The following is a 25030-nucleotide window of genomic DNA, read 5'->3' as shown; positions in this document are numbered from 1 at the left end:
ATCTAAGGAGTACTAAAAAAACCCAGAACAGAAAAAAAATAACCCAAACAAAATAAAACAATAAACCAACAATCACTGATTCAGCACTTAGTTCATACTATTATTTCCTTATATTAATTTCTAAAGAAATAAGTATTTAAAAGTTCTTTATGCCTCAAAAGAAGTAATATTCAACATCTTAAAGTAGTTTCCTCTAGCATAAGTCAATCTTCAGCTACATTCTGTGGGAATACTTATTTTCTAAAGCAGTACCAGTTACACTGAAAAGCATAAAACAAATTTCAAACAGAAGTGCAAAAGAAAGACAAAGTCTTTTATCTCCTGCTTCATGTTACAGCGTGTATACTCATGATATCTGGCACAAAGTATTTTAATAGGGGGTTTTTTTCATGCCACTTGCACCTAAGGCAGTGTGACTAAAGAACCACTCCATCAAGTCTGCATTACCACGTGCACATCAATTCTCATTGCTTGGCAAGTGGTAGGACTGTATTAATGAGACTACTTTTTATATTAAGAGTGAAAAAGCAGTAAACAATATCTTATAAAAGACTTAAGATATTCAATGCCAAAAGCAAAGCATTGCCTACATGTTTTCAGCAAAGTTTTTTAAAACAAATAATTAACTCTCAAACAAAAGCATCAACATAGCGCTTGCTCAAGTCTATACTCACTTGAAGTCAATACTAGATCTTCCCTCTGCCTACATTCCTTGAAGAAATCAAATTTGGCAGATTTCTTTCAAATGTTCAGGATTAATAAGAAAAAGATGCTCAGAAAAAGAGACAATATTCTGCAAACAGTCCAAAAGAGAGGTTTTATCCCAGTTGACTACAGAAATGAAACACTAGGAAGGGTATTTATTTGAGCTTAGAGGTCACCAGGTTCAGTCACCAGCTAATTATGAGCCTCCCTTATGAACCCTAACCCTGACCGTCCTCAATACTGTGCAGGCCCACAGGCACACAATTAAACATGCTGTGGAACCTGCGTGCATCCAGAGCAAAGCTACTGGTTACCACAGTAATTAAGGAAATTAGTAGTGAAACAAGTGAGCTGTACTTGGTAAAAAGAGCAAAGGAGAGGATGTAGCTCTTTTATGATCTGTTACATTATCACCCTATTATTTTTTTCTAAATAGTAAAAGAAGGGTATACAAACACCAGAAATCCTACAATTTAAGTAATTAGTTTTAACATAGGGGTTTTTTTCATTCAAATGCTGCAAGTTCAACCTCCCTACTGAGGACAAAATTAGATGTTACCAAAATTTTCTTTTGGGTTTAAGATTTTTTTTCTAGGATTTAATAAATAATGACAGAGGATGAATGATGGCACACCAACTCAAGGTAAGAAAAATTCCAAAATTCAGGGGAAAAAAAAAAACAAACCACACGGCAATTTTCAACAACAAAGGATGATTGTGATTCCCCTGGGAGAACTCCATTTTATAAAATATTCCTATAACAACAGTCTGTTCTTACAGAAAAGTAGAGGCTGTATTATAGCAATATTTTCAATAATCACTTAAAAAACACAGAATCTGAAAGTTACCCTTATCTCAAATATAATAATTTTGCTTCCAATTTTGTATATTCAGTGATAATATTTTTGAGGAAACTAGCCAATGTAACAAAACAGCACTGAAAGTTTCAATACAAATATTTATGTTTCCTAGGTAATAGGAAATATGGGTTATAAATTACGCCCCTCATTCCGCAAGTTAGAAATTTTATGTTTGCATGACATACAGCAGAAATGTACCGTATATAAAGGCTGCAGGAGTGGGGTCTAGCTTTATGGTTACATTTCAAACTCCAATCAACTCTCAGAGTCCAGAAGTTGTTCTCATTTTGGAGCTGCCACTGACATCTACAGGACTACACAGTTCAAATGTTTGGGTTAATAGGGAGTTTGCTGGTAAGTCATTCATGCAATAAATGACAAGGTGTTTCCTTCAACTAGAGTTCAGCCCATCCCAAACCTGCAATGTCTTCTATATCCACAAACAATCTTCAAGCTGAAATTCCTTTAAAAAAAACCCAAAATGTCCTGGAACTGCAGCACGTAGCTAAGGCCTATAGTCCTCAAAAATTATTCCTGAGAAGTCAAGGAGCATGTGCCACTGAAGACAAGTTGAACTTCAGCATAGCCCCTCCAGAAGAACGTGAGAGTGCCATGCTGCAGTGCATAATTATGTCTTCATGGGGCATCTCGTCATCTTTTCCACAGGAAAAACCCAATACCTCAGTCTCCAAAATAGCATGTGGAACATTTGACTACCACAAAGTCTTCAGGCACGTGACCTCAGGTAACTAGAAGCCATCCTTGAACAACAATTGGAGTACAAGGTTGTAAATGCCTCTAATAGACTTGCAGACCTCTTAAAATTACATTAGAAGATGCTACACTGGAAATATTTTGACTAAATTATTTGTGCAGCCACTGCAGCAATCAACACTGATTTGATATACAGAATGGAGCTGTCAGACCAATCTTGCGACCCACACATTTTGACGACTATGTGGTTTGTTGATATTAAAATAAAAGCGTCGGTACTGCCAAGTTAGGTTTCATTAATATTGACTTTCAAAGGCTAACTAATAATTAAGTAATTAAAAGATATTCTCAAAGAACAATTTAACACTGGTGCTCGAAACCAAAACATCTTCCAAATTGCACAACATGTTGAATTTGTTGGTGCCACAAAAATAAGCACTCCATTTTAAAACCTGCTTTTGTATAGAGACTGAGAACTTTTCTCAGGTTGGACCTGCCTCATACCCAGCGCAGGGCATCAAGCTCAGCTGTAGCTATTACAGCCTGTAGAGGAAATAGATATCATTAAAAAAAAGGAAATACATGAACTGGCTCAGAGTTCCCTGACTTTTAAGATCCTGAGTAAGATAAAGTGAATCCCACCCTAAGATATTACATCTTCAAACTATGTCTACGATTTTTGAGTCACTGTTTATTCATTAAAACTGGTTATACGGGGTGTGGTACTATTATGTAAGCATAATTGATTTTGGACAATTTTTCAACCTCTTAGGTCACGTGAGCCACCAAATAATAGAGAAAATATCTTGCAAAAGTGATTTTAGCCATGTTTGAATAACATCTCTTTCCAAATTATGTCTATTTTCTCTCCTTCATTTAGCTGAATGTATTATTCTTCTTACACTGCTTTTTTATATGAAGAGAGCAATGACATAATTAAAGACTGCATCATAAAATCACATTTAATTGCTGCTATATAACAGTTCGATTTTGTTTTTGAAAGACAGCGTCCCCTAATACCTCAGTAACTCACAATTGCCAGGTCCAATGAATTTACTTCAAACAGTATGCAAATCAAGTCTTTAAATGTAGACATTTTGAAAATGCTTACACATACAGAGGGCTAGCTTATTTTCAGGTTTGCTGTGATTCCTGTAGGAGGAGACAAATCAAGAAGAAATAACCAAAGATCAACCATCCTGAGGATGGCATGACATCAAAATCATCGCGGACTGAACAAAGAGCACAAAGCACAGAAGAATATAGATGATTATATGCGTCAGTACAAAAATTAACACTGAGTATGTTTCTTTGGTTTGTTGTGCTAGAGGCCGAATATAGCTAATCATAAAATGGGCCTTTTTTGCCTTAAAAGCTATCCAAAGTTGAAAGAACTTTCAATTTTAACAAAAAAATACTAAGGAAGTTCATGTCAAGCTGCTTCCATGGTTTACACTGGTTTATACGGCTTTTAGCAAAAGGACAGCTCTACCACAGGTCAGTTGATGTTTACCATTACACGGAACTCCAAGTGCAAGGGCCCGGCAGGTTTCTCAGTTTAACATTGCAGTGACGGAAACACCAAAGCTAGACTCTCCTCATCCAATGCAAGAATCATACCACATATACAGGCATGCTGGCTGACCAGTTCTCCATCACAAACATGTTAGCTGCTCAGAAACAAGGAGGCAGCACTGTATCATGCCCAACCTATAATCTGAACGATACCTTGGTACAGGTACTCACCCCTCCAGCCTACTCTCTCAACCTCATTAAGAGCTCCTCTGCCCCCACTCCATGTAGACTACACCATCTCAAGCCATGCAAGGACCCTGCACAATTTGAGAGAAATGCTACCTGCATCAGCGTGAAGCATACCATTCCCTGATACAGAGTCGTAGGTTATGGATGGAAGGTTCCAGAAAGATACTGAACCACGCGTGATAGTGACTACCTGAAGGCAGGCTTATGCCAGGATCTCATAGGGCAAGCAGTTAATCAGACAGCAAACTCAAGGATACTACACTGATTTATCAACTTCAGGTGCCCAGCACAGCCTGCAGCAAGAAAAGCCAAGTTTATCATGCAGCAGAGAGGACTGCTTGTGTTCTCTAGGGAACTGGGACAATGATACAAATGTGACACAATGGTGCCATCCCCAATACAGAGTTCTGGCTATGCCCTGCCAATTTCTGTCACAGTGCCTGACTCAGCAGATCACCTCACATTTGTGTCTGAATTACCACCTTCCCAATGGCCTTTCTTCCCCCTACCCACTCCCAAAAATCTGGATCAGACTACATGGCAAATAGCTCCATCCTTACATAATCCCAGCATTACATATCTCCAATTACAGTACTTGTTTAGCTCTAACCACCTTCATCCAATGTATCACTCCAGATCAGTACTGCTACTGTAGATGCACAAGGAGATATATAGGCTACACCCCAGCCAACAAGCAAGCAATGCAGGCAACTCCCAGTGTGCTGGCATCTGAACGGTTTGGCCAGGCTTGGAAATAGGTTCATAACACGTTTTTATACAGTACTTTAAGTCTACTGCATTTTATAAACTGTTTTCAGAAACATGCCATACCTCAGCTTGACAGATTTTATCTTTTGTGTCTATCACAACAGAAGAGCAACATTCAAAAAAAAAAAAAAAGGGAAATAAAAAAGGCAGTAAGGATTCTTCCCTCTTCTGCATTCAGATGTGCTACTGAAAGACCTGCCGCCCCCCTTCAGGGCTATTTGTAGTCCCACTAAAATGCCATGCAGAATATGAACTTGTCTTGGAATGGCATACACAGTAGCTGCCAGAAAGTGCTGCCATTATGCTTTGAAGTAAATGGCTTGTGCTGTCTGGAATTTGCAGACTTCCCATCCATTTTTCTGTTCTCAGCTGGGTCTTCCTCTTTTTTAAAAAACATAAACTAAAAAAACCCTTAATATTGCCATATTTTTCTCCTGTAGTAATTTGTTTTATCCAAATCCCTCCCAAAGGGCGGGTGGTAGGAGTCATATTTACAGAGTTGCTGCACACAATCTTGAACACAAGTGGCAAAATCAGACTTTGGGTAGAAACCCTTTGACATTGCAGCAAACAGCCCAACCACAGTGATGACTAGATTTCTCAAGGTCAAGCAGTAGAAAAGAGTAGCTCATTTTTGAGGCAAGCAGGATCTGTCTCCCTGAATTTTGAGTCCTAAGAAGATGTACAGAAAGAGTAGGCATTTGTATTTTCCATCCATAGGAAAATATTGCTGGCATTTCACTTCTGGTAGCAGCAGGGATGCCACGTCCAAAGCAGCAAAGGTCATTGTGGGAACCATGTTGTTATATTCCCTTCTGATCAAAAATTTGATTCACAGTCCAACAAACTCCTGAGAGGTCAGTCAACAACTGCTCAAGAAGCTGGTGCCCACAGAGGCTTTCCCAGTCAGCTCTCCAGCAATGAAATGATGACATTGCCCAACCCAACAACTGCACGAGAGTTAAGAGCGAGGCCTGGATTTCTACAAAAGAAAGCTCTTAATTTCAAATCTCACACCTCATTGCTAAAATCCATGACAGGTATGATTCCACTGAGGAAAAGAACTAGGGTGGCTGAAAGTAAGAAGAAAAATATCTACGAATAAATCTGTCATATAATTTAACTGCACAGCAAAAATAAGAAGGCTGAAGGAGGTGAATATCTTGCCACTGATCACTTATACTGGACCATGTGAATGCTCCCCTTTACATCCACAACACTAATGTTTTTCAGTTGGAATAATTCCCGCTCTATTGCTCAATGCCCTGTTTAACTCCATACCCCAAATTCCCGGGTATCATTACATTTCAGAGAATGTGGAAATTTTTGTCTTCAGCCCAAACGGCCTTTGATAACAAACCAGAACAGATATTTATAAAAGGAAATGGTTGATTATTGAAAAAGTCTTAACTGTTATTATCTATCATCAACATAATGATGGGGTCTTATTGTGGCATGCCTTCTGGACAAACACGCCAAGACTCCTGAAATAACATAAAACTACATTTTTTAAAAAAGATGAAGAAAAACAATGAATAAGGGGCAAGCAAGACTTGACTACTGGTGCAGTAGGTGCAGGAAGCATAGATCTCTGCTCAACAGTTGCTTATACTCTGTTTTTTTCGAGCTTTCTGTCAAATCACACATAGAAACAGAATCTGAAGAATGTAAGTGATGTTTTTCTTCCAATAGTTCAGGGAATCCCTGACTTAGGAGATCAATGCTTCAGAAAGAGCAAGGATAAACATGTGGGATCAATCAAATCAGTTGAGCTTCCCTTCCTCCCCCACAAATAAGAACATCCCCCAAAGAAAAACAAGATGAATAAGCCTACTGTTGTTTATCCTAGTGACTGTACTGACAGGTGTCAAACTAAGAAAACCAACATAAATTATTTTGTGTGATAAAAAAAGTGTCACTGTATGAGCGGATGTGGGCAGCATAAACTAGATAATAGTAGTTGTTGTAATAAGACATAAAACTTGCAAATGCAAAGTGACATTTGAATGATTAGGCATCTCTGAAAAAAAGAAATCATTGATATTTTATTGTAATTATATAGGTACATCTGATTTATTGGGAAACTATTAATTCCATAAACAGCTTAAATGCACACAAGCTCTAAAGCTGCCACCTTCAGTGATGCATGCCAATTTCAACTTTAATCATTTATTTTCTCATATGTATTTAAAACTAACTTTAGTTAAATAACAGTGGATATTTATGCACCTTCCCAAGAGAACAGAAGACTAACATTATTTTAAAATTTGCCAGCTGAACTCCATACTAGGAGAATAGTGGCATTTGGCTCCTTAACCACAAATATTCCTCATTAAAAAGAGAAAAGAATAAAGTCATGAAAAAACATTCAAACATTCTGTTCACCCTGAAACAAGCAGAAAGCAGCCACTGAATTCCATAAGCATGCAAAAAAAATTTCACCAAAAATTGTCTTTTTCAAGTAATTCACAGTATAAAATGGTGGTGTACTAGACTTTGGTGTTTCTTTCTGCCATAGAAAACAGTTAAACATACCCAGGGAACAAAAATTATGAAGGAATGGTTTCTAGAAAAGTTATCAACTGAGATAAGAGAAGAAATGACAAGTAGATTCCAGTTTCACTGCTTAGATATCTTTTAATGACCATGTTTTGTAATATATGCACTCTCATGCTAGCCAGATTTTGAACGTGCCCATTGTGAAAGTCAGTCACTCTGTATACCATTTTTTATTCTTTTTTTCTGAAACATCGACATCTGCAGCACTGCACCAGTTGTTACCTAACTTCAGGTTGTTAACACCTTTCCAAGATGGGGGATAAGCACCCAAGAGATAAATGAATTCATGCATAGCTGTCACAACTGGACTTCTATGTAGTGTACAACTGGGGCATACAAAAAGCTTGCCCTGGACAGAATGTCTGCATGTTCTCAATATCTCCCTCAAGATGTTGAAATAAAAAGACTAGAAGATATTAGCAACAACACAGCTTAGAAAAGAGGACTTGGGAGAAGATTTAAGACACAGAAGGCTTTGTATGGCTGGCTGAGCAGTCCAGGAGAAAACCACGATCTCCCTGCTGTCCTGAAATGGCATCAGAGCCTCCTTTCCCACTCTCTTCCTCATGCCCATGTGAAGGGTCTGCATTTATAAAGTGACCTGCATCGTCCAAACTATTTGTGCTTTAATACAGTACTGAATATATATATGTATATATTAAAAAACCCCAACCCCATCTCCATATAACTCCCTCACACATCCCGCCACCTCTCCCCTGAACCAAAATGATCATGTCGACTTGAAACAGGGGTTCCACGCATCAAAGAAAGGCAAAGAGCTGGAGCCACAGCATGCTGGAGATAAGAGAAGGATAACATGTGGACTTTTGTGCAGATTCTTGAGAGGCTTAACATACCCAAAGATCAAGTGATGCAGCGCCCTGGCATCCAGGCAGTATGTGACCGATGGGATGGATGGCCACATTTCCTCACAAAGAACTTCAAGTTCAGACAGTAATAATGAAAAAGCTCCACCCCAAAAACCTCTATACAAAATCTGTCTGTATCATTTCCTTTGCAAAAAGAGGAAAACAAAATCTATGACAACTGCAGCACTTTGGTCTCAGGTGAATAAGAAAAAAAATCTGTTGTTTTGTTTTTTTTTACAAGCTTCAATTAAAAAAAGAGCCATTACTCACAACATTAACAGAGAAAACGTTAAGTGATAATAAAAATCTCATTTGTTTAGGATAAATGTAAAAAAAAGGATTAAAGCAAATACAAGTTTAGACTTTTTACTGTAGATGTACTAAAAATTACATTTGTCTACCATTTTATCTATTATTTTATCTTTAGTATTTTAAATATTGTCTCCATTTCACTGTAATTGAATCTCTAAATATTTTTTGTTCATGTACAAAAGATAAATGCAAACTATAAAAAGCCTTTGGATGTTTGTATTTTTTAAATTCAGTTTTACTACTATTATCATTCCAGGCTGGAGTATATGCTGCAAGTTTCAATACAGGCTGTCAGTTCACTAGCATCTATTTTTACAGGAAGGACCTTAAGGAAAACAATATCTTTGCTTATGCTGATTAAAAAAAACATGCTAAAACTCTGCTATTTGCAAGTGGGTCCCTCTTGGGATTATTTATGTAAGTGTCAGAGAGATACAGAGATACCAGATGAAATGGCCAAGAGCAGTGCATGCTTCTGTCCTAGATTACAGTCCTTTTACAAATCGACTGCCTTGATCCTGGGTGTATTTAATACTTTGATTTTCCCTATATTTTTAAAATGCGTACTTCTCCAGAGGGCAGCACCGGTGCTATGAGCTAACTGGGGAGCTAACCGCAAGGTCTTGAAATGACAGTCAACCAGAAGAGAAAAAAGGCATCAAAGAAAGTGCACACAAAAGAGAAATGCTTTAGATACAATTGCTTTCGCATGTTTAGCGAGGTTATTCATGCATGGAAGTAATTTTTTGTTATTACTGGAGATCTGTCAATCTTTTCAAATTTTTCAGCCTTTACTGGAAGCAGTACTTTGAGCAACTTACATACTGAGATGTGGATTGAGTCTGCTTCAACCAAAAGCATTCACAAATACCCCCCTTTCTCTCTCACGCATACACCCATTTGTGCACCCATGGGGTTTGGGGAACCAACACCCTCCTCATCAAATCTTCCCTCCTGTCCCCCACATCGCCTGACTTTTATATTTCTCTCTCTCCTACACCTACTGGCTTTCAAGCCATTTCACCAGGTTTTCTTAGCTCATTAAGAAGGCAACACATGGACAGCGAGCAAAGAAATTTTGTGGAAATGAACACTTAACAGGGTCAAAAGACACTAAAAAGGTAATTAGTGTCATGACGGAGTCTGGAAAAAATAGTCACAACATCACTTCCCAGTAAACTATGGCATTTGCCATTAATTGCAGTGCTTAAACAACGTAATTTAGAAATTTCAATATTATCTAGCCACAGTTATGTAGAAGTAAGCCATCAGGTAGAAGTTCACTGAAATTAATACTGAACTTCAGCTGGAGAAATATTATGCTCTTCTCTGAGTTTGAATAATTCAGAGGGAAGGATTAGCTTAAAAGAACTCCACGGATCTGACCTGTTTAAATAAAAAGAAAAGAAAGATCTTAAAGCTCTTGTTTGGTAGTTGGGGACTTTCTAAACCCATTTACGTTTCGAGATATGAGAGTAGGTAAGCTGCAAGATAAGCTATATAGAAGAGTGACACCAAGAAAAATTGTATCCTGCATTTTTTTCTGGGTGTTTATTAGGAATTTTTAAAATAATAGTTGAAAGGAATATAAACATGTACAAATAATTATATTGGGATATTTGAAAAACACTGTGCCTGGATCAAGTTACTACGCTAGGAGCAAGAGTTTCAAAGGCTCTCTTTCCCAAGGCTTGCAGCGATATACTGAATTACAGCTCCTTTACCACAGTGCTGGATGGCAGAGGCCATTGCCACTGCTTCACAGCACCATCTAATGAGAGACATCAGGTACGACATATGACCAGAGGCTCTGTGCTTATATGTAGTCCTTCTCCTTGGCAGGAGATGAAAGAAATTGCCTCTGGCAAAGAAACGAAATAATTGCAGTCAGAGAAGGAAGGATGGCTATGGAGGAAATTGAAGTCCAAGGGAGCTACAAAAGGATGGCGTGCACTTGAAAAGATGACAGGAGAACAACCAGAGGAGCCAGAATTTCAGTCTGGGCAAAGGAATAAGTAAGTTTAGGCTCAGTAAATTTTGCTGACCAATGCTTGTCACTGATTAGGTGTTTGAACAGTTCCAAAATATGAATACTGCCTTTTTAGAGTATTTAAATATAAAGGAATATTTCATGAACACATAGCAAGTTAGTCAAGTGTCTTTATACTTCGAGAACTCTGAAATGAATATGCTCTTGTGCTTGACCACATAGCTTTCAGCTTTTCAGGGGATCCTATTCTTGCTACACCTCCTTCAAGACCCTTCTATCATCTCACACCAGACACAGTGCTTCCCTGAACAGTACTCACTCATTATTTATAATTATATATACACATTTCCCTGCGAGATCTAACTCCTTCCCTGTTTGGGATACATTTGCATTTACAAAAATGAAATGTCATTGCTAGAGGAAATCAGGGATCAGGCTACCATCAGTCTCAAAATCAGGACTTCACCCTCCTTAACAATTTAACATGACTGAAAAGTTCCCTCTTTATGCACCATACTGCCCTGTTATGTCTTTCCTATCTGAACATTTCGGTCTTAATGTTTGAGTATTTATTAAGCGAAATACATTACTACCCAACTCTTATTCTCCAAGGAATTCTTCTGCTTGGTTTGCAAAACCACAGATAGAAGAAGTGCTAGCAGCTGCCAAAGTCACAGGCGGCCCTGCGCAGGGATAACTGCTGCACTACAATTAAAGCATTGAGGTGAAGAGCACAGATGTCCAGAGAGGAGGCATGACAATTGCTGCTCTTCCAAACTCTTGTAATACTTCCCCCTTCCTATCTTTCCTCTTCAACATCAGTGCTTATCACTCCACTTCTGATCCAGGTGGAGCATCGCATATGACCCAAGCGTTACCCAACCAGCTCCAGCATGACACTTCCTCCAGCCATTTTACTGCTCCCCTGCAAATGTAGCTTTATTTACCTAATTATTTAAGGAGCCAAACTGGTTTGACAAAGTGCTTTCCTCCTTGCCTGGGTGTGTTTGGAGGAACCCAAGATAAGATTGACTGTCACACCAGCTACACAGAGTTACTAGTACACTGCCCAGAGGTAGGATTTAATTACTAGTCAAAAGCAGCCTATCTCCCCCTTATTACAGAAGACAATTATAATTTGCTTATATTTATTATGACATCCTTGCAGAAATGTTCATGACTATTTGTAAACAATTCCATACTTTGCAAGGGAGAGGCATAAATTTATATCACAGTTTACATATCCAATTTTTTATATAATTACAAATTTCTACATTGCTGGGAAAAAATTTGTTTTCCTCTGAACAAAAAAAAAAAGTCACCAATGTATTAAAGAATTTATCTGCATATGGCTGATACATCCTTTCTCAAAGAGATACACTGACCGTAAGTCCTGTGAAGAAAAAAAAATTAGAGTTTCCAATCTGTAGTGGGCTCATTTACATATATTTGTATAATCACCCCTAAAGATACAGGTAAAGTGATTAAAAAAGCCCCACAAAATGCACACAAGAAAAGCACTGAGATAAAAGCAGCCAATTGTACTAGAAAAATCTATCCAGAGCTATAAATACAGTCTTGAAAGACTACTCTCTTCTATTCATTTAGTAGGATTATGCTTGTACCTTGTAACCGCAGAAAAAATGCACATTTTGGATTATAAACAGATGCATGTATTTTGGGCATTTTTTGTCTCTAGCTTAACTTTATTTTGTCCTTAAAAATAACACTGCATTAAATGGAGAAATACTATCAGTAACCCATACATTTTTTCACAGACAGAGAATGCACTGGAAGACTGAGATTTTTTTCTACCATAGGCAAGATGCCTCAAGCATTTCAGATTTGAGCTACTATGTTTTCTATGACCAGCTGTCTTCCAGGGTATGTAGATTTCAAGAATGTCTTAAGTTTTGCCTAGCAACAGACAAAGCACAGACTGCCTCTAAATTTCAACATTCTCCTCCATACATTTTGCATGAAGTTATGCCAGTTTCTGCTGCTTGATCTGGTACGTGATTACCATTTCAACATGAAATTTTTTACCATTTTATTTACAGCTCAACAGAGCAGTTGAAGATACTTTCCTACCATAACAAAAACAAAACTGAGAAGTGCTTTTAACATTAGGTCACTGCTTTATCAAAGCAGAATGATGTCTTTGGGTTTTTTTAATTCAAAATTCCAGAGAGAAAGAAATGGTACTTTGTACTATCGACGCTATTTCCAACACAAGATTTAATTTTGTTTGGGGGCATCATGCCTTATTGGGCACATGTCCTCTTAAATATTTTCTGTTAGAACAAGAAGCTAAATGTAACTTAAGCTTGAAGCATTCAAACATGACTTGCACAACATTTACAAACTAACAAAGGAATTATCCCATTGAGTTAAACTAGTTGTCCATCTGACCCAACATCCTCTGTCTGACTGTGACCCGTACCAAGTGTGTCAGCACGTTTGCAGGGTGGGGAGGGAGGATACCAGTACTTTCATATTTAGAGCAGAGGTGTTTCTAGCCTTCTCTATAATTAAATGGTAAAAAACACAGATAGGGAGAGCAACACATCTTTTCATAAATGGTTCTCTTGCATCAGAAATCATTATATAAAGGAGAAATATCACCCACCACTTCCTCCTGTACCTATATACCAAGTTTTTTTAAATACTTACTTGCTTAAAAATTTGTTTGTGATATTCAACATACAGAGACATGTATCCAGAGATAAGTCTAAACTGTTAAATCTATATAATGTCTTTTTAACTAATGCATGTAATGATGAACACGCTACTAAAAACGCACGTATCTTATGCTGGCCAATATTCTCTAAGCCTGGGGCCTCAGTTTGAGAGCCTGCATTGATAGCAAATGTGAATTCATACAGAATCTGGGTGTCACTGCAAAACTGATCTCCTATCTCTTGACATATCCTGACCTCTGCTGTTATAAAATGGAATTTATTTTGACAATAATTATTTTCTGCCCTCAGCTGAATAAGAATTTTCAGTATCTGCAATTATTTGGGGTAAAGAAATGATGGGAAAATCACTTTTATTTTACACCATGAAACACAAAAATAAAGTGCCCAAGCTTTTCTTTCCCCCTCACAGTCCTACCATCCTGTCATTTATTATAAGTTTCATCATTTGACTATTACATAAATACATATACTTTGTTCTTTTGGCATCCAGACACTATACGCTACCAAAGTGTCCCAACATCATCTTTCTCTAAGAATGCATTGTTTTAGGCTTTTATGACAGACCAGCAAACCCACCCAGCACATACCAATATACAAACTATTGCTAATCTGAAATTATTTGTACCTAGTTTCATGCCTAGTTTTAGGCAGCACTTTCTTTTTTCCAGTTTAAGTTGCATTTTCATTACAAAAATATTCTATGGTAAACTATCAGGCTCTCCATTATGTACAAATCTAGGACTTCATATTGACAGTACTGGTTAGGAAAGAAATATATTCTAAATATGCCATACATTAACATCAGTGAATGCGTAAATCTGAATGAACAGTGGCTGCATTGTTTGGTAAAATTCTGAAGTCAGCAAAACACTGCACTTTTAAAGTGATAGGTACACTCTGAGGGGAAAAGAAACAGAGTGTGTCCATCATGATTCTCTGCTTCCAAACTTCTCTTTCCCTTCTGGCTAAGAAGTCTCCCCTTAGACCCTGATCTTGAAGATTAAGGTATGAACCTGTACTGTACTTATCACAAATGCTCAAAGATCATTTGCTCTTCCTTTCCCATCGTAATGCCTGTCACACTTCAAAATAAAACTGCATGTACAGCTTGCATTATTTCTGCCAGACTTGCTGATTTCCCAGGGCTTGGGAGATGATAAAGTATTTGATCAAATATATTTATAAGCATGACTTTATGAATTTAAGACCGTATCTCCCAGTCAGAAAACACTTTTGGTTAAGAAATAGAAAGACAGCAGCACAGTGCACAATGAGTGTTTTAGCACCAAATGCTATTTTTACCCTCATGTTTAACTAGGAAAGAGACCCTAATCTAAAATCAGCCAGATCACCCTTATGCCAAGAGGCTTAAGAGCTCTTTTAGAGTTACAGGTAGAAAATAGTCTTGTTCAGTTCTTTTCAGTCTGTTTTCACCATCAACTTTGTTCTTTCCGAGCAATACTAAAATTAATGGAGTTTTTTTATTTTCACCTTCATGCATATAGTTAAATGGGTTTTTTTTAAATAATTAAATATTTTGTTTCTGTTGAGACAAACATATGGAAATTTGCCTTAATACCTTTATTGGAGTAAAAGCAGGAAACACAACAGCATAACATAAATAAACCACTGAATCTTAGAGGATCCTCAACTGTAACTCCAAAACAAACAGCCAACAAAGCCCAGCACAGCACCTCACTCCATCACACAGATGTCCTGAGGACAGCCTGTTAGTTTATAACCCCCAACCCCTCACCCCCCATTTCAATAACCATCCTCAGACATTTTCTTTTGCCTTCAGTTGTAACCACCATCTCCTGGAAACTAAACCAGAATGGACACCTTCAAAATGTTAGTGCACCTCCAGTAACAAATACGTAGACTGTCAGCAAGGATGTCAAACAACAAGTTATACAGACTACCACAAATGTCTTTAGCATTACAACTGATTTTTTAAAAATATGGAACAACTTCAAATTAAACATGTTAAGACAGCTCAGTTTCCTACTCAAAAATTTTATTAATAAAGACAGCAATTTTGGATAATACAAGGATGAAGGCTCAGTTGTGCTCTTTGTATAGAGACCACCCACCAGTATCCTGCAAGTGGTCTCAAAAGTTTATGTATTGTTTTCAACAGTATTATAGAATCTGGCAGGTATTCAATCAAACCAATAAAGTTCTATGGTTAGTTTACTTTTATATTCTATCAAAAAATGTGATGAGAAACTGAATAGCCTAAACCAAAGAGTAGCATGATAAAATAGGAAGTTTGAGAAACCAATTCACAAAAATAGAAGTAAACAGAATTCACACAACTAGCATAATAAAAAGAGTCAGGCAAGTTTAGGTAAAAAAGTAACTAAAAACAAAATATAGAAGAAATTCTATGGCTATACTAGAATAAACAGAAAGTACAGATCAGGCATGATGATGGTGAATAAACAGATAATGAAAAGATGGTTTTGATGTTCAGTTAAAGAGCTGGCAAATGCTTCAGAGAACCATGGGACTGGGAAAACAACCACTGAGAGTATAAGTGTTGAAGATGGCAAAGCCTGGAAGAATTTGCTTAATTAAAGTTCTTGTCTGTTCTAGAGCATGCTCTAAGCCATTAGCAATTATCTCCAACTCACAGGGCTGGAAAAGTCTCACTGACTGAAAAAAAAAAATTAAAAATAAAAGATCCCCTTTTGACATGCAATGACATGAGAAAGAAAGCAGAATAACAAGGGTTAGAAAAATATTTAGACTATTCTCCCCAACTTTGGTTTCTAGGAGGGTATTAAATATTGCTGATTCTACCACCACCAAGCCATAGCTTTTTGGGAGGGAGTAACACTTTGGTTTGAAAAGTCACTTTTTTTTCCTGCCTTGGCAAACTAACTGGTCTGACACACCAGAAAAGCAGTAAGTGGGCTATAGATGGAATGAAGTTATGCAACTGGGAAAAAGCCTTGTTATTTTATTTAAAGACAGACCATGGAAATGCAATCTAGGTAGGGAAATTAAAAAGCCATTATGCGAAAGTGGGAAGACCACACATGTACAGAACAAATTTCTAAGGTGGCAACATCAGACTGGGATAAGGGACTAAACTGGGCCCAAGAGAAGTTATTTGAAATTCCAGGACACTCCAGTATGTTCTTTACAGAATTAGGTCATGAACAACCACCATATATTATTAATAAACCCAAACTGAGACATTGCATGAACATTAAGGGGGAAGACAAAAGTTTCCTGTTAAATTCCTCAGTTGGAGCACTGGTCCAAAGTTCAGCAAGAGAAAACTCAGCAGAACTTGGCTACAAAATCTTATTCTTAAAACAGGGTAACTGAACACATAAATAGGATGTTCCTGTACATCTCAAAACAATGTTAGCTTTTTTGTTTTATAACAGACTTGACTTCAGTTTGTAGTCGGTCACCCCCACACCCTTTTATGCAATGCCACTGCCTTAAGTGGTTATTTATCAGTTTGTATTGGTGCAGCAGTTGTCTCGCTCTTAGTTTGGTACATGCTATTTCATGCACCACACTTCAAGAAAAGAGGCTTAAGAGTATGAGGACTAGTTATTATAAATAAGACACGAGAGGGAACACTTCTTTTACAAATTTATCAAAGCAAGAGTTGTACTAAATGGTTTACTTTGCAGCAAAGGAGATTGTCACGTATTAGGGAAGAAAAATCAACCAGAAAAGTTAAGTACCAGTTTTTAAGAGGTTAAAGTACATAGAGATAGACAGATAGACAGACAGATATGCCAGGAATGGTCTACGTATAAGAATATCTAGTTTTACAAGAGAGTAGTGATGAACTACGTGACCCTTAAGCTCCTTTCAGCCATATATGCAATTTTCACATAATTACTCAGTCTCATCATCTAAATACCAAACCCAGTGAAAATTCTTAGTTAAGCATGTATGTATCTCCAGCATTTAAAGGACAAGACAGAACAAAGTGAGTTTCAGAGGGAGTTTTGGAGCTGTTTTGGAAATTAGATTCTTCACAGCAACTGCTCAAAACACACAACCTAGATGCAAAAAAGGTCTACAAATAAATCAGTTTATTTTAGGATACATACCCTAAGTGTCTAGCCAAAAATTCAAACCTGTAATGCCTACTATGACATGACATTATTAAATCAACAAAAAAGAAAAACTGCATAATAGGTGGTACAGACACAAGTACTACCCCCACAAGTACTTATAACTACTCAGATCAGGGTAATTGCTAACTCTGAAGACACACAGTTTAAGTGGCACTTACAGTATCATACATAACTCAAACACCAGGTTCTGTAACTCTAATGTTGTTGTAAAAGTTGCATAGAGGACTATGATTTCTTAGAATTTAAAAACTATGATACTGGTCACATCCAATTTACGCCCTCTAATGAATTCTGTAATAAATTCCTATGTAAGGCCTGTTAATTCTCATCACTTAGAGGAGATGAGGAGGAAGGAACTGATTAGTCTTTACGTGCGAAGTTATTAGTGTTACACTGCTTGGAGAAGCTCTTAGTGGTCCAGCTGTGCTCTTCTGGTGACCTGCTGCACTGGAGATGCCTGCAGAGCTGGGAAAGTGCAGGATGGTGGTGCTGAGGATGCCTATGCACCACTGGCACCTTCTACATTTCCACAGAGACTACATGATAGTGTCAGACAACAAGAAGAAAGAAAATAAAATCTGTTTTCCCTTTCCTTGATGGAAGATTGTCTTGAGCTAGTAAAAATGACTGACCTACAAGCTTTCAAGGACAGAGGGCTCCTCCTAGGCACCTTCAATGACAGAGTTACATGGGAATGAGGCAGATACCAGTGGAGAGAATAGCTGCAACTACTGCAGGGTTTTATTTGAAGAATCTCCAGAAACCACATAAGAAAAAGAACATATTTTGGAAGGGAATATTCAAAGTAAAAGTATGTCTGGACTTCATTACATAGCTTTTGGTTACAGGTGCTACATGAATCCACCTGCTCAAGGCATCATTTTAGACATGCATATTAAAAAAAAAAGGGAAAAAAAAATCAAGTTTTTGCCACCTCAAGGAAGAACATGCAAAACTCAACAGAGCCTTGCTGCCAGAGGTGAGAAAAGAAGAAACACAGAACAAAAGTAGAGAGCCCTAGAAGATGTGCTATTTGTGTTTGCATTTGAGAAATGGGGGTGGAAAGACGAGAAGAGCCACTTCTGTTGTCAGCCCCATCCCCTTCAGCACACACTGTCAGAGTATCCAGCATAGCCCTTATGTAACCCTGCCTCAGGTCTGCAACAGAGACATGACATTTGCTACACCTTGATCTCCTGCCTTTGCCTATACCCAGCGCTGGAGAAGGCGAGAGCCTGGATAATTGCAGTTCCACTGCTGCTTCCAGCAGTGCTGTGCAACATTACTGCTGAATTCAGGAAGGTTACGAAGAAACCTGGCAAATTGAAACAACCCCAAGGCCTGATGACTAAATATTTCATGCTAATGGCACCTGGCACCAGAACCTTAAAACAAACAAACAAACAAACAAACAAATCACAAATATGAAAGTCTGTATTAGATTTATCAATAGAGTTCAAAGGACAGATTTGGCATCAACAAAGTAAATGGCTCATCTTTCATTTAATGACTTTGAAGAAGTAAATTAAAATTAAATAGTGTCCAACAAAATAACCAAAAAGCATACTAATATTCTTGCCTACATCTAGGAATAATACAACATAACTATCCAAAACATATCTTACCAAAACAAAAAAATGGGTACAATAAAACAATTCTGAAAAATATATTCAATATTATTTAGAAACAACTTATGCTGTTTAAACATGAAAGATTTCCTTTATATACACTCTAATGGCAAGTTGAGAATTCCTGCAAAATATCTTCTGAATCCTTGGAAAGTCACAATACACTGCAATGGAAGACACTGTTACTTTAACAAATCTGAAAACTTGGCACAAAGTGAAACTGAATTAAGAAGTAAAGATTTTCATGGCTAGTGACATTTTCTTTAATAAATTTGTGATACTGAAACTTCTGCTAAAAATATTTTAAAAAACCCACATGGGAATGATAGTGTGGCAGAAAAGTCTTTGTAGCCCTATAGTAAAGTAATTTTACAAACATTGTAAAGACTTTTGTGCTACTCAAAAATGCACAGCATTATCCAGAATAACAGAAAATAACTGACAAAATATCAACTCAACTTCTTTCTGTCTTGATGTTACTTTTTTCACATGAATGAAACACTTGTGAAATTCACAGCATTTGAATGCCAAATACACATTTTTTTAGTATGATATAGTGAGGGATATTTTAAGACACTGGAATGTCATTAATTTGTGCCCCTTAGCTCAGCATTTTGTAAATTATTAGCTCTAGAGCACCAAAACAAAGTAAAGCCTCTCTAAGCCCATTTCATCCAACTACTAGCATTTAATTTAAACATGACTTCAAGAATCTAATGCCAAAACCCAGCATATGCTATTTATCATAAAATTGAGAAGGAAGTCTGATGTCTTTCTGTAGGTATATATTATAAAAGAGCAACATGGAGGTTGTTTTTTTTAACTTTTTAAGCCTAAAGCTTGGTCCTTTCACTTTCCCAAGATTTCACACAAGTACCTCCATTTCTCCTAGTAACAAGTCCCCGAGGTTTGACATGTCACTGGCCAAACCTCTTCCTATAGCGTCAATAGGAGGGGAGGGAAGGGAAAGAAGAATGTAATTGAGCATAATGCTATTTAACTATTGGCTTTTCTGGTTACAAGAGAAAGAGGAGCCTCACACCTCAAAAAGGGAACAAACTTGTACTATCAGATGCTTATTCCTGTTGAGTTTTACAGGAAATAGCAAGTCCTTGGCTGTTGTGCTCTGTCACAGGTGGCTGCACAAAGGGTTACAGGACCATCCAGCTCCGTAGCTCTGCTCTCTAGAAAAGCTTCAAACTCCAAAGAGGTTGTAAGAACCCCCAAACAGGGTTAAAAACGAAATTACAGGGGGAAAAGTGAGGAGCTTCAGAAAGTTTATGAAAGTTTGGCTCCAGGAAAGAAATTCTCCCGACAGCAGACGCTACTTTGTGTTTGTTTGTTTTTTAAATCCATGAAACAGAACACACCTACCACTTTTCATCCTGAGCAATTCATTCGAAGTCAAAGCTTTGGTCTGAAGCTTAAGATCTTATATTTTATTTTATTTAGTTCTGGGCTACCCTTAAAGGAGCAGTGAGAGAAGTTTAAAACTGACAACATCATTCACCAGAAATACAAGTTATCTGCTCTTAGGCAGTTATGGAGTTCACTTGTTTCAAGTTCTTCAAGTTTGAGAAAAAAAATCTGGACTTCTAAAATTCCTTACTTTAATTAATGACTTGCTCTAACTTGACTTTAAATGAATTTAATCACTATGACAAAACAGTGAAAAAAAAAATAAAGTTCAGCATCACCTGATATTTCAAAGTAACATCTTTAAATTGGTACTTTACTGTTTAATCAACCCCCACTTTCAGCCACAGGACCCTTCATATTAGGCTTCAAGCAGAACAGACAATAGAAGCACTGTCCTCATTGACATAACTCTGAGACTTGAGTAACAATAGAGGCCTGAGATTCACAAGCGGTGGTGAAGAGTCCTGCTGCATTGTCCCACTCCCAGCCAGCTCTCTCTAGTGTGGTTCTCTGTCCTCACAGCAGGAGAGGACAGAGGGCTCCTGTGGCCCCCTCCACTCCCAACCCAAAGATTTTGATCAGATAATTTTAATTCACATGTATACAAGAATTAGGGGTTTTCTAATAATTCTACAAGTCCTCCTTACCCAAAAGGATGCAGAAGCCAAAAGGAACATACTGAGGAAGAGAAATTGAGGAAAATCCACCACAACAGGACAAAGAAATAGAATTTAAGCATCCACTTTCCAACTTTAAAAAAAAAAAAATCTAAGAGATCTCATTTTCATTTTGAAAAGTTATCTGGAAGGGTTTTTTTAAGTCATTATTTACTAAAAAAAGAAAATAAGGTCACACAGAAGCACTGAAACACAAGGTAAATAATATCCATAACCTCAGAAAAGATACTTAATTTATTTTCCCTGACAGTTGTTTTAATCCCCAGTTGGAAATACCTTCTCTCTATTTTGTGCTTATAAGACAAAAAAGTTCAAATTCACAGGCAGGCTGCTGTAGCAGCTCTGAGTTCATATGTTCCTGTTCACCTCAGCTGGGCAATTTCCTAACTCTGATGGGCACCACTAAAGGAATCAGATTGTTTAACATCCTATATAAATAACTGGAGATGAATGCTCAAATCCACCAGCACACAGACAAACAGAAATCAGCAAAATCAGCAATATGGTAATTCAGCATGATGCTGAATTTAATGTAAACATTCCTAAAGGAATTCAACAGAAGATAGGAAGCAAGATAGATTTGGGTACTGTAGCACAAATTACAGCAGAAGGTCCACACGATGATATTCAAACCAGAAAATCCCTCTCCACAGACGTTTATGATCTAGAACAAAGGACCTTTACCTGCTCCTAAAAAAAATCCCAACAAAACAAAAAACTCACACAAAACCTTCTTCAGCCATGAGTACATCTTAAAGGTGTTGTGGGAGACATTGAGTACTAACCACCTTGAACCTTCTCCCCCACAAACTTAATCGCTGCAGAGTTAAACAAATATTAATAATTGAAAAGTACACAAAGTGATTTTACTAAGGGGGTAATTAACAACTTCATTTCAGTTTAGCAGCTGATTTTTAGTTGGCATTAAACCAACAGGAGCTTAAAAGAACCTATTACACAGGGATGAGTTTTTGAATAACCTTGCGAGTTACCAGCTGCAGTTTGATGTGGCCCTCAGACTTCAAAGGCTCCTTTCATAACAAAACAGGACAAAGGCAGAGAGGTCTTTATCATCATTTATGGTAAATAAGAGACAAATCCACTATGCACTAGAAAGCTGATGTAAGGAAAAGACTGAACTTTGCATGAGCTTCATCAACGTTTTAGGAGCTCTCAATTATCCAGCAGTTTTTGATTAGAAGATGCTGGGGTAGTTTGAAAAGGCAACAACAAACAGTCCAGTAGCATAGAAGGACACAGATAAAAAGCTTCTGCTACTCTGCTATCAGCAGATGCTTGTGAGGACCCATCGCCACACTGCAGTGGAGCACGTGCCCAGGAATTTTCTGACACCTTAAGTGAACAAGTCAGAGCCTCTCATCCTGGGCATAGACAGCTCAAACTCTTAGTTTTCTACTGCTCAGTCTTAATGGTTCTTATAACCCTAGTCATGAACATTCACGCAGACAGGCAAAACTGACCATCCCTGGCACCAGCGTTAGAGGAATTGCACATTAGGGTCTAATCACGAAATACACGCACTGCTAATAATTCGGCCGTGTAGAAACATAAGGATCTATGGACCGTTCCTTGGTTACAAACTGGTCACCAAGGAAGGCCTAGCCCAAACCACCACACCCCCTCACCAGAATTCACTGATAAAAAAACAGCAAGGACATACAGCTTAAAATTAACATAGTGTGAAATGAAAAGTACAAACCCTTAAGTGGAAAACTGCCAAATGTAATTTTCACAATTACCATTTAATTTAAGAAGCAGATCAAAAGAAGCACATCATTTACATTTTCAAACATTAAGTTTTAAAGATCAAAGACTTCTAGTATTTCCAGACTGCATATATGTGAGTAACTTAGTTCAAGTAATGAATCTATGCAGAGATGCTCATTTGCTCCACGCAGCAGTTTCCCCATCGTCTGAGACTATAGCACGTGGTATCTGCAATAAGCATCAGCAGCAAGCACCCACTGACACTACATAGGAATAAAAGCAAGAGGCTTCAAGGTCTAAAATAGTAGTGTAATTTTCTGACTGCTGGAGAACTCTCTCCCTTAAACTAGCCACTGCTTCAGAGATTTTTTTCACAGCTCTAGCCTGACAGCTGTGACTTAACAGTACTTTTACAATGGTCATTAAAGATTCCATGTCATCACCAAAACTGTGTTTTTATGCTAAAAAGTGAAATAGAGAGAAGTATGTACTGAACAATGTAAATATTCCAGAACATGTCAGTTTAATTCCATGTCAAAATGAAATGATGACAGCAGAGGTGATAGTTTAGTGACCCCTGGGAGCTACTGCAACAGATCCTGGTCAAATTCAGTGTAAAATAGAAAGTGTCCTGGCACTTATATCCAGGAAACAGTATGAACTTTTAGTTCATACTGAAAACTCATGCCTACTTCTGAGCAGTCCCAAAAAACCGCAGCTCAGAATTCAATATTAAAACCAGATTTTTCTCATCAGAAAACCACAGAGCATCATGGCCATAAAGCTTATGCTAAAAAAAGAGACAATCATTTAAACTGAACCAGTAAACAGGAGCTGCTTGTGGAAGTCGAGAAGATGACCCAAACTTCTCTTACTAAGTTGAGGAACATGATAACATGAGGAGTATGTGCAACTGTATTCGGTACTTGACTGCTGGTGTTACAATAACATCCAATCCCTGAAGCGTTCCTTACAGCATGAGAAGATCCTCAATACACCATACTGTCTATCAGACTGGTCCCAAGCACATGATGGATTTTTATCTGCATCTCCCTTATGTTACCTATTTCCCTTCCAAATCACAGGATTAAAACTATTTTAAAAGTAAATTGAAGGGGATATAAAATACTAGCATTTACACAGGGACTTTAATTCTTATATCACGGTATTACACATCTAACACCAGAAAGAAAAGGGCAGAGGAAATCCACATACCTACCTCAACATGAGGGAGTTTAAAGCAGCTTTCTCAAGAATAGCTTCTTCAACAGACACTTCTCATGGTAAGGATGCTGCATTCTATAACTAAGACCATAAAGCTCTTGGAAAAATGAACAGCCATTATATTTTTACAGTAGTTGAGGCACCTATGTATTATTAGTACTCTGGTAACAGTCTTCCTTACAGATAAAAGAGGTTACACAGAAGCAAGTTTCATACTTAAACCTTCTGTCACAAAACATAAAAAAAAATGAGCAATATCCAGGTTCTTTACATGAAGAAAATGATGTGTTGTGTCTGGCTGCAATTAACATGTAGCAACCTAATCTCAAAGGATATTTATATTGCATAATGCTGTGGGTATTCCTGTCAGACCTACATGGGCTCACATGGATTTCTGTCTGACAGCAGCCACACTGCTCCCAATTCCCAGCCTACAACAGGCAAGCAGACACAGCCAAAGCACTTAGGGGTCTTAATCTGCATCTCTGTGAAAAATTCAAACCACTATGTGCAAGCTAAGCAACACTTAAATGCACTGATGATTAAAAAATTGGTGAAATTGGTGCACGCCACACCTACCCCCGCTAGTGGTCTGCAGAAGAGTGCCCCTGTCCAAAATGGAATACATATTCCCTGCCATCAGGAAAAAAAAAAAAAAACCATACATTTCTTGAGTGGAGAAACATGTGCTAGGTGGGGTCTAGATGAAAAGGACCTGGAGATCCAGATTTCCCCTCCATATCCTCCCCCCAGACGCAATGTGGAGGGGGGGCGTGCAAAAGGTTCACCCGTTCCCATACGGCGCAACAGTGCAAAAAGTAAGATCACAGCTGGGTTAGGGATAACGCTCTAAGGAAATTTAAATAAATAAATAAATAAATAAATAAATAAATAAAAGGGACGTGAGGACGGCTGGCATACCTTTACAAACAGCTGAGACACACCAATATCCTTTCCACATTTCACTCGCCCATATTGGAAAGGTAGCGTGACATTAGA

At 37.8% G+C, this 25030-nt stretch overlaps 1 protein-coding gene across 4 annotated transcripts in view; it reads right to left on the bottom strand.

Annotated features, from left to right (window-relative positions):
* The window catches only part of LMO7 (LIM domain 7), a 130020-nt gene that overhangs the window by 94334 nt on the left and 10656 nt on the right, over positions 1 to 25030 (bottom strand). The window lies entirely within an intron of this gene.

Source organism: Lepidothrix coronata, unplaced genomic scaffold (genome assembly GCF_001604755.1).
Source record: "Lepidothrix coronata isolate B3197 unplaced genomic scaffold, Lepidothrix_coronata-1.0 Scaffold172, whole genome shotgun sequence".
NCBI lineage: Eukaryota > Metazoa > Chordata > Aves > Passeriformes > Pipridae > Lepidothrix > Lepidothrix coronata.
This window is presented reverse-complemented; position numbering and strand designations above follow the sequence as displayed.